Raw genomic sequence first — 11804 nt, 5'->3', positions numbered from 1 at the left:
ACCACCAACCTCTGTTCCGAGGATGCACCTTCATCTGGAAGAATGCTCGAAACATCTTTGCTTGGAGAGATACTTCCTAGCGTATAAGAAAATAAAAGAACCCAACCATCATCCACTAAGCATTAGAGATAAGTTGGGCAAGACAAAGTCAATACCACCCCAGTAGTTCAATAAAAACCTTGAGAATCGAGAACCTAAAGCCGGCCTTTAAGGCCTCCTCATACAAGGCTATGCTATTCTCTGGAAAGAAAGTGGCCCTACCAAAGAGATTGGATACCTCAAGGACTCTACTTTCCAGGATTCCAAACTCTTTTAGGATCCGTTGAAGATCATCATCCTTTAGGATAGACTTAACGATGTTCGGAGTTTGATGAATCTCGAGCACATCCATGGGGAATCTTTAAAAGCCTGAGCAAGAGACCCTGAATCAATGGTTCCTTGCACTACTAGTTTTTCTAGGGGAGAAGCCATGGAGATGAATACAAAACAAAAAGGAGGACCAACGATAAGAAAACAACAAAGAAGACAAATCCACTGGAAATTCTAGGCGAAGCGAAGGAGAAGACAATAAGGGCTACCATGGTGTCTCTCTATATCTCTACAAGCAAAGGACAAGGTGAGAGTGTGAGAAAATGACTATGGTTTCGTATGTGTAGTTCAAAATTTTTTTAGACATCTACGTAGTGAAAATAAATAAATTAAAATAATTTTAATTTATTCACATATCAGATCAAATCTGAAAACCATAATAAAGATCTTGATATGAATATGTACCCACGATCTGATATCTAAAATAGAAAAATAAACTGTTAGAAAAATAAAACGGAGATCGAATCTCCATAACTCGGATCTTGCGAATGTCCTAAGTTTTGATCGTAGCCACGCATGCATCCGACCTCTGCTGGTATCCATATGGAGCTACCTGATTAGAACATCGAGATCACCAGTATGCTAGCACTTTGCATATCTCGCTCCTCATCCATGGATCTTGATCTCTTCTTCCAGATCTTGAAGAAGCAGATCGCTGCACGAACTCTTTTACGCAGATCCGATGGGATCTGAACTAGATCACCATGAAAAGAAGAAGAATTCTTCTTCTTCACTTCTTCTCTCTCTTTTCTCTTTTTCTCTTCTTAGATCTGATCTCTATCAGATCTGGACATGGACATGAAGTGGAGAAGGAAGGAAGAGGTATTGGGGAGGAGAGAAAGATGTAAGAAGGAAGCCGCACATCTTTTTTTTTAATGTCACAAACTCTTCATGCCCCTTTTTTTTTTAATTTTTTGTTGCACTCCTCATCTTATCCCATGCACACCCTCTCTATCACACCCAAGAGATCTCATCTAAGGCATTGAAATTAAATCAAGAATTGAAAAGATGTGGAGATAAGGTTGCATTGTAAGAAAGAAATCTCTTCTCACCATAAGCGCACATCCCACCTTTCCTCAATTTTTTTGTCACACAAAAAAAAGTTTTAATGCCCCAATCTAAGATATTTCTATCTTATTTTGAATTAAATTCTAATAAAAAATAATTTGAATGAAAAAGACTTCCAGATAAGGTGAGTTGGCGCCCCCTCTCCTTTCACACGCGTGAAGAAAGAAAGATGAAAAAAATAATATCCCACTTCTCTTTTTAGTATAATTTTTGGAGAAAAAGTCTTAAAAAACTTGAGCTCTCTGAGTCATGATTCATTTGGTTCAAGTAGAGCCTCAATCGGGTTCAAATTGAGTCCAAAATGAGCCGAATTCGAAAAGGCTGTCAAGCCTAATCCAATCAGACCTAAAATCTAAATCTGATTTGGATAATTGAATCCAATTAATATTAAATTAAATTAAATTAAATCTAATTTAAATTAATTAAAACTTAATTTATAATTTAATCAGTCTCAAAAAAATTATAATATTTATAATTAAGTCACTGCGCTAATAATTAACAGCTGCCAAAACTGTAACGCTTACAAATTAGCAGTTTCTAATATTTAAACTATCAATCTAATTGATAATTTAAATATGATCCAAACTATTGATCAGATCATGCTCCTTTTGTATGTGACCCCTTAGGTTCTATTCTATCTAGTAATAAGATATATTATGATCTCCATCACAGTATCATCGAAACTCTTTTTGATAGACTGAAATAATTCCAACTCACCTCAACAAAGATCGTTGATCTGAAAATGATCTTAGTGAGTTCTCATAATCCACCAGTGATGTCTAACAACATGTAGTGGCAACTCAATAGAATAAAAAAATAAATCTCTAGGTGCAGTTATCATGTGATACAACTCCTCTATCTAGAGTCCCGACTTAACGGAGGTCATGGAGAACTCGTCAAACCCCATCGTCAGTCATATGTTAGATTGGCTCGACTCAAGTTCATTTGTGAATCTCATAAAAATTCTTTTCTAGTATTCACACTTACTCTGACCAGAGATTTTTCTAAACTCAGTCTTACGAATCACATAAGACTTCTCCTTTTCTACTAAGATCGATAGATTTCATCTAGGTGTATCCTACTCCAAATAGCGAACCTGAACCTACATAGCCAACATACACAGCAAGGACCCATATGGCTAGGGACCAAGAAAATATGCAGTCAAACTATATAGCCTCATTGTAAATAGTCAATACACCGTAGGTCAAAGGATCAGTCACACCACTACAGCATCGAGAAAGACCACTAACGAGTGAGTAGACATCCAAGTGGTTTCTCATGTTGGTCATGCTCAATGCAAGTTATTCTCTAACAACCACCTACACTCTCACCTCAGTGTCTCTACACCATAAACTCAAGACTCATCTGTCCTAAAGGGAGGTAATTCGTGCACCGATCTTGAATGGATTGATCACTATCCTTCGTGATGATCCTTCGATCGGGAGTATTTAAAAATTAATCACTAATGATATATGTCTCAAATTTTCAACACCTTAAGAATATACAAAATTATCTTTATTAATTTTTAGGATAAATCATGGATACATAAACATGATTGATTATTAAGACTACCCAAAAGTATAAAATATGCCCTAAAAAAAGATATGTGTCAGCCAAAATTGGCTTCTAGGACACACATCCAACAAACTTTCACTTGCACTAAAGCCAATCTACCATATACCTGAGCCCCATCTTCTGAAGATAGGGTTCAGTTTTTAGCTGGCTAAGTGACTTGGGCCTACCACTATCATGTGGAGTCTATTCTCTTCACCTCCATGTATTTCTACTTGAGGTATTCACGTATATCTGTTCTATGTACATGGACTTCTGATGAGATCTTGGCTCCTTAGCAAGGGCCATGGACCATTATTTTTACAGTACAATATCATAGCATCCTGTGGTATGACATCTAAGTCTGCAACTATCATAAGAACCAGAATGCATCTTGCACATCTATAGCATATTCAGCTTCCACTGGTCGATTATTTGGAACCCTTCCAATAAATCAAATCAATATAACTCAAGAATACATGCTGATGTAGATATTCTACCATTAGCATCAGTGTATCCTCCCACTCTTAGCTCTAACCCTTCTTCAAAGATGAGAAATAAACTCTTAGTGCTTCTCAAGTACTTAGAGATATTTTTACAGCAATCCAATACTCTCAGTCTGGATTCAACTAATATCTGCTAGTAACTTTCATAGTAAGATATACCAAGTCAAGTATATGGCATAGCATACACCTATGCCCAAGTGGATAATGGATCCTTATTGAAGATTTCAATACTGAACCCCTTCAGCACCTCTTTTATGTACTTATCTATGAAAACTAAATATCTTTTTAGGATCTATCTTTATAGACCTTTTATTTTCAGAATGTTTGACCTAGATCTTTGAAAAAAAAAATTTATATATAACCACATCACAACTGATGTCAGTATGGGACCCTCCCACTGATCTTCATGTAACTACATGATTCCTCATGTCACATCGTTGTAGGTTTTAGGATCATCCCTATGTTCCCAATCTCCCTGGAGAAATACTTTCTCTGAATCTTTTTGTAAGAATACCAAGTACCTTTCTAAAAGATAGGAGATCCTACTAGATCAACGAGGTGGAGAAAGTACTACATATACTGACTCATCTTAAATAGATTGTATAGGTCTTATGACTCGTTATTCTTTAGAGACTTTCTCTTTGAGTTCATCCTCTCACTGTTTTCAAAAAAATAGTATAATTGCTCACAATCACATTGTGAACCACTGAGAAGAGAAAGTAATATCTCAAACACCTTTTGGGATACCTAACAAATGAGTTCTCTCAGATCTATCCTCTAACTTGTCCATTATATCATATCTCATATGGTGTAGTGAAACCAACTTTAAAGGAAACTTCATTTAAATTTTAAAAATTAAATCTTGTTCCTAAAGAACAATAGTTAAATTAATGACGTTCATGATGGATTGGACCATATCTGATATAGTGCCATCGCTCCTCATAGATACACTATTGAGCTGAGGTGTACAAGAAGAATTCCATCGTGAATCTATGCCATCCTCTTTAGATAATCGATAAATTTTTTATTTGGTATTGCATTTTCGATCTAATCGAAGTATCTTTAGAATTTTTTGATTTATCTTTTCTACTTCATATCTGAATTCTTTGAACCTTTCAAAGTCTTTCAGATTTGTATCTCACATACATACCTATACCATGACTACTCATCGGTAAAGGTAATGAAGTAGTGACAACCTCCTAGTCTTGCTCATCAACTAGGCCATACACATCATATGTGTACTAGGACAAGTATCTCAGTGGTCCTAGTCCTTTAACCCATAAAGGACAGCTTGGTCATTAATCTTCAAAGAGATGATTCACAGACTAGATATGACTTAACAGTCAATAAGCCCAAAGGTCTATTTTTTTCAGTTAGCAAATTATTTCTTTTCATACATGATCTAGCCAAAAGAACCATCTATATACTTCAGGTTATCTAGTTTTAAATCTCTCAGACCTAATGGCGTTCATTATTTTACTCAAATAATTTTTTATAAATGCATCACACCATGCAAATGACAAAAATTAAATCTAAAAGGTAATCACTGAGATTACATGCTCGCAGCCTCAGTGCAACTTTTGCATAATTATTGACTCAAAAGAATCACTTCACCTTACCTCGATACTCTTTCTTCCTTAGACCTTATGTTAAAGTGCGTAATATGCACTAGAGTCTAATGAAAAAGAGAAAATCGTAAGATTAATTTTGAGCAATTTGACATACTTTTCAAAAATATGTAAATATTTCTTTAGGTTCTCCAGGTATATACCTCTGAACTTTTTAAGATCCCTTAATTACCAGCATATTGGTCAATTCAGTTAAGGTGCTATAATATTTATTCATATAATAGTTTCATCAACTATCCGTATGAATCAGAAATTACAAGATCAAATCTATTAGCAATTTTTTTTTCATGCATAGTCATGTCGAGCTTTTCAAGCTCTTCAATTTTCTCGATCATCGATCATGGATAAACTATCTATCATGCATCTCATGCACTATGCGACTCTAATCATCTCATAACTATTGCAGATAAATCAGCATATTATTGACAGTCTACATGTCCTTATGCATATATTGGATCTCATCGACTATGAAATCCAATTTATAGCATCTAACCTAATTGTCAATGTCAACTATTTGTCAAGTATAGCTCGTTGACTATGGATTGGACAAGCTGATGGCATTAGATTAATCTGGTCAAGAACATGGCTTAATTTCTAAAAGTTAAAAACTATTCTTAGATTTTTAAGATAGAATATGTAATCAATTTCGGTTAAGTGGTAGATATCTAGGATTCAAGCTAGTGTTGGAAGCTGAAAGAATTGATCACAGAGAGTAAAGATTTAATTAGATGATTGTACTTATAATAATTTATTCTAAAAATTTTAAAAATAAACAAAAAGCTCTCACTAATTTTTTGAGTCTCTCACACTCTTCGGGTGGAGAAACGAAAATCCTAATGCGATAAATGGTTCTAGTGGGTCTATGGTCCCATCGATATACGATACCTCACCTAATAGTTATTGGTGATACGTATATCAATGCATGGATAATTTTTTGTTCAGAAACTTCTCCAAGCATGTTGCAGTGATTTGGTCTCTAAGTTCTGTGGCCTCACCTAATAGTTATTGGCACATTCCTTAGTTAAGTCCAATCCACCGTTCACCAGCGAGTGCAAAGCCGTTATTGGATCCCTCACCTAACAGTTATTGGGCCCAACCCCATCTTTACCTCAAGACATCTGATGCTAATAAAATGGTTATGCTTTTCCGATGCAATTGAACCACTGTAACCAGCTGAGAATGATAAAAGGCACCTTCAACTCTACAATGGTGGAAGATCAGTAGATTTAATATTCAGTAAGAAGATTTGAATTCAGATCTCTTCTAATTAGTCACATACATCTGATGTAATGATTAATCTGGTTTAGATCAGCACATTTCATATCTGACCAACCTAGTCGGTATGGATGAACTCGGGTCAATAAGTAACCTAATACAAAACATAATCTCCCAAGATGGTCAGATAAGACAAGATGAGTGGAGGTCCCCCCGTTGCTTTCCTTAGATACCAACGAATTGGCCATATCAGACAATGCAATCAATTAAATAACCACCATCTAATGCTTGCCTTAGACACCAAATTAGTTGATTAGAATTAATTAGGTTAACCTATAGACCCAGACTCGAACTACTGAGTCAAATTCAATCTTGACTTAATCAATTCACATCACATGTGAATCAATTTGACCAACTATAACTAAATTCAATTTTGAACCCCTTTGACCTAATCCCAATCAACTCTTGATTAGGTTCGATCAACTACTCAAAATCGAAAAGAATTCTAATCTGATCTAATCAATAATCCTAGTTGTAGTTTAGTCTCTAAACCTAATTTATTCAACCCATACCCGAAGCCCATATTTTATGTATTAAAATTTAGATCTTAAATTCATAATTTTAGATCTTATAATTTCATATCTTAATTCTTAATTAAGTGTATTATATACATGGATTTGGGTTTAGAACTCAAAATATTTTTTAATCTAAACCATTTATATTGTATCTCATACAATATCACTGTTTGCAGAATCAAGTCGATTCATCTTGGTACATGAATCAACTTGTCACAGTGAGTCAGCACATACTGAGACAAACATAAACCTGTAGACCTAACCTACACAATTGAGTTGGCTCATCAGCAAATGAGCTGACCTATCAGGATCTTGAGTCGACTCCAACAAAATGAGTCAACTCACTAAGCACTCAAGTCGACCCAATTGAAAATCGAGTCAACTTCACAGGTATACCAGTCACAGTTTCATGCTCTCATGCAAACAAGCCTAGGGTTTTGGATTTAGGGTTTTGGATCTAGAGTTTTGCAAAAATTTAAGTTTTAGATCGTGTGTCCAACAATATATCAAATATAATATTTTAACGATCTAAAATACAAAAAATACATGCATAATCTGATTTAAATTAAAAAATATAATAATTATAATTTTTTGTTCGCTGTTTATCTATATAAGAAATATTACAGTCGGCATCCTTATACATCATAAGAGAGAACCCATCGAATGGGCAAGAGAGGGACTTTGATCTCTTCATCATCTTATGATCGGACGGCCATAGTGACTATCCTAATTCGATTACTAAGCTACTAAGAATTTAATCTAACATATCACATATGTAATCAATTAAAAAATTTGATCTAATTATCTTTCACATATCAAACATATGACAATAATATTGAATCTATGTATGTAGAAAGAATTTTAACAAATATATTAGATCCAAATTACATCCTAATTAAAATATTTAGATCTAAATCAATTTCAGATCTGAATAATTCATGATTTATTTTAGATCTAAAATAATTTTAGATCTAAAATAATTCTGTAATCATATTTAAGCATGCATAAAAATTAGATCTAATTTAAATCAATATTCTACATCGTTCTAGGACAACCGTTCAGTATAACAGGGATTATGCCAGGGCAACCTTATTTCAGAATGATGTGATCATCTTATTAAACTTCATATCTGATTTCTATAAATCAGATATCAGATCTGAGCGGGTTTCATGTTCATATCAGAATCTATGCTCTGATACCACTGTTAGAAAATAGCTACGATTTCGTACGTGTAGTTCAAAATTTTTTCTACATATATATACAGTAGAAATAAATAAATTAAAATAATTTTAATTTATTCATGTATCAGATCAGATCTAAAAATCATAGTAAAGATCTTGATATAAATATGTACCCATGATTTGATATCTGAAATAAAAAAATAAACTATTAAAAAAATAAAATAGGGATCGAATCTCCATACCTCGGATCCTACGGATGTCTCGGGTTCTGATCGTAGCTACGTACGCGCTCGACCTCTATTGATATCCATATAAAATTATCTGATCAGAGCATCGAGATCATCGGTGTGCTAGCATCTTGCAGATGTCGCTCCTCATCCATGGATCTTGATCTCTTCTTCCAGATCTTGAAGAAGCAGATCACTGTGCGAACTCTTTCACACAGATCGGACAGGATCTGAACCAGATCATCATGAAGAGAAAAAGAACCATTCTTCTTCTCTTCTTCTCTCTCTTTTCTCTTCTTAGATCTGATCTCTATCAGATCTGGGCATGGACATGAAGTGGAGAAGGAAAAAAGAGACGTTGGGGAGGAGAGAAAGATGTAAGAAGGAAGCCTCACATCTTTTTTTTTTTAACGTCACAAACTCTTCACGCCCCTTTTTTTTAATTTTTTATTGCACTCTTCATCTTATCCCATGCACACCCTCTCCATCACACCCAAGAGATCTCATCTAAGGCATTGAAATTAAATCAAGAATTGAAAAGGTGTGGAGATAAGGTTGCATTACAAGAAAAAAATCTCTTCTCACCATAAGCACACATCCCACCTTTCTCCAATTTTTTTGTCACACAAAAAAAAGCTTCCATACCCCAATATAAGAGATTTCTATCTTATTTTGAATTAAATTTAAATAAAAAAAAATTGAATGAAAAAGACTTCCAGATAAGGCGAGGTGCCAACTATTGGTGCCCTCTCTCCTTTCACGCGCATGAAGAAAGAAGGATGAGAAAAATAATGCTCCACTTCTCCTTTTGATATAATTTCTAAATAGAGAGTCTCAAAAAACTTGAGCTCTCTGAGTCATGGTTCATCTGGTTTAAGTAGAGCCTCAATCAGATTCAAATTGAGTCCAAAATGAGTCAAATTTGAAAAGACTGTCAAGCCTGATCCAATCAGGCCTGAAATCTAAATTTGATTTGGATAATTGAACCTAATTAATATTAAATTTAATTAAATTTAATTAAATTTAATTTAAATTAATTAAAACTTAATTCATAATTTAATCAGCCTCAAAAAAATTATAACATTTGCATTTAAGTCCCTTACTAACAATTAGCAGCTGCCAAAACTGTAACGCTTACAAATTAGTAGTTTTTAATATTCAAACTATCAATCCAATTGATAATTCAAATATGATCCAAGCTATTGATCAGGTCATGCTTCTTTTGTGTGTAACCTCTCAGATTATATTCTGTCTGGTAGTGAGACATACCGTGATCTCCATCACAGTATCATCGAAACTCTTTTCGATGGGCTGAAACGATTCTAACTCACTTCAACAAAGATCGTTGATCCAAAAATGATCTTAGTGAGTTCTCACGATCCACCAGTAATATCTAGCAACATATAGTGAGAATCCAGTAGAACAAAAAAATAAATCCCTAGGTGCAGTTATCATGTGATACAATCCCTCTATTGAGAGTCCCAACTTGACGGAGGTCATGAAGAACTTGTCAAACTCTATCATCAGTCATATGCTAGATTGACTCAACTCGAGTTCATTTGTGAATCCTGTGGAAACTCTTTTTCAGTATTCACACTTACTCTGGCCAGAGATTTTCTGAACTCAGTCTTATGAATCGCATAGGACTTCTCCTTTTCTATCAAGATCGATAGATTCTATCTAGGTGTATCCTACTTCAAACAGCGAACCTGAACCTACATAGCCAACATACACAGTAAAGACCCATATGGCTAGAGACCAAGGGAATGTGCAGTCAAATTATATAGCCTCGCTACGAATAGCTAATACACCGCATGTTAAAGGATCAGTCATACCACTACAGCATCGAGAAAGATCACTGACGAGTGAGTAGACATCCAAGTAGTTTCTCGTGTTAATCACGCTCAGTGCAAGTTATTCTCTAACAACCATCTGCACTCTTATCCCAGTATCTCTACACCGCAGACTCAAGACTCATCTGTCCTAAAGGGAGGTAATCCGTACACCTATCTTGAATGCATTGATCACTATCCTCCGTGATGATCCTTCGATCGAGAGCATTTAGAAATTAACCACTAATGATATATATCTCAAATTCTCAACACCTTAAAAATATGTAAAATCATTTTTATTAATTTCTAGGATAAATCATAGACACATAAATATGATTGGTTATTAAGACTATCCAACAAGTACAAAATATGTCCTAGAGAAAAGTATGTGTCAGTCAAGATTGGCTTCTAGGACACACATCCAACAGAGAGGTACCCACCTCTCCTGTGCCACTTATAGCACAGCTTGATGATAATGGCAATTTGAATGAACAGTCTGATCAGCTTACACATGTTGGCACTCCACTGGACATCAAAATGCTGTCCAGATCGATAGCATTGAAACGTCCAATCATCATGCTGGAAAGCCCACAAGCCATGTTAACCATCCAAAAGAAGGAGGCGAGTGAATTTCTCCCATAAATACATGCATCCAATAATCTGCCTAAGTTGTAGCCTCTCAAGGAACAATAATGGCAGCATATGACATTTGCACGCCTTACTTCATTCGACATTTTAGTCAAGGCATGCCTTGGCATAGCCACATTCTGAAGACTCTTATCAGCATTAGCCTCAAAGAATCAAAACCCAAAGCTTTAGTATCCATCCTAACCATTACGCCACAGCAAATGTAAGAACACTCTCTACTTCCTTCCCTCGAGCCAAAAGAAAGCCTCAAAATAGGGGACAACTGATACATCCTATGCTAGAACCATTCACCATGATCCTGGCAACCTAATGGCAGTCCAACATGTGCCCTTAATAGAAGATGATGGAGAGACTGTGCAACCTCTACCACCTAGTATTTTTACGACTGTGTGGGAGAAGCTCTGGAGTCTTCTATCTACAAGACAAACAGTTCACCCACTCGCTGCTCCACTTCCTCCTCCACTTAGTGAGATCAGTAATTTCAACAACTCTGAAATGCGTGAGCTTTTATTCCCTAACAATCAAAGCATGTCCCCACAACCACTACTTTCTGGCGAACGGCACATGCTTCCGAAGATGATAGATACCCATCTTTATCTATAAAACTCTACACTTCAAGATCCTTCAAGGAGGTGAATACTTACTTCACATGCTTTCTTCTAAAGGCTATTTCTATACGAATTAGAATCTATCTCCTCTACAGAATTTTAAGTTCTTCTAACTCCATCTTTGATCTCCATTCCCACAATATTTTCTGAGCTTCCACTCTCCATTTCCTTAATCCAGTCTATGACACTTCACACTCGACTCTACTACAAAGATCTCTCTAAAAGCTCAGACCTCTTCTACTTACTTCTGCGGGAGATGAACTTAGGCATTGAAGGGTCCACCGTCGGGGAACCCTCAATGTGAGGACTTTCCTATCTTTGGATTTTGCAGGATCCGACTTAAGGGATCGGTCGAGGATTCGGCACCAACATTTGACCCGAAGGTTCTTACTAGCT

Source organism: Elaeis guineensis, chromosome 2, assembly GCF_000442705.2.
Source record: "Elaeis guineensis isolate ETL-2024a chromosome 2, EG11, whole genome shotgun sequence".
NCBI classification, from domain to species: Eukaryota; Viridiplantae; Streptophyta; class Magnoliopsida; order Arecales; family Arecaceae; genus Elaeis; species Elaeis guineensis.
The sequence above is the reverse complement of the archived record's forward strand: the minus strand, read 5'-3'. Positions refer to the sequence as shown.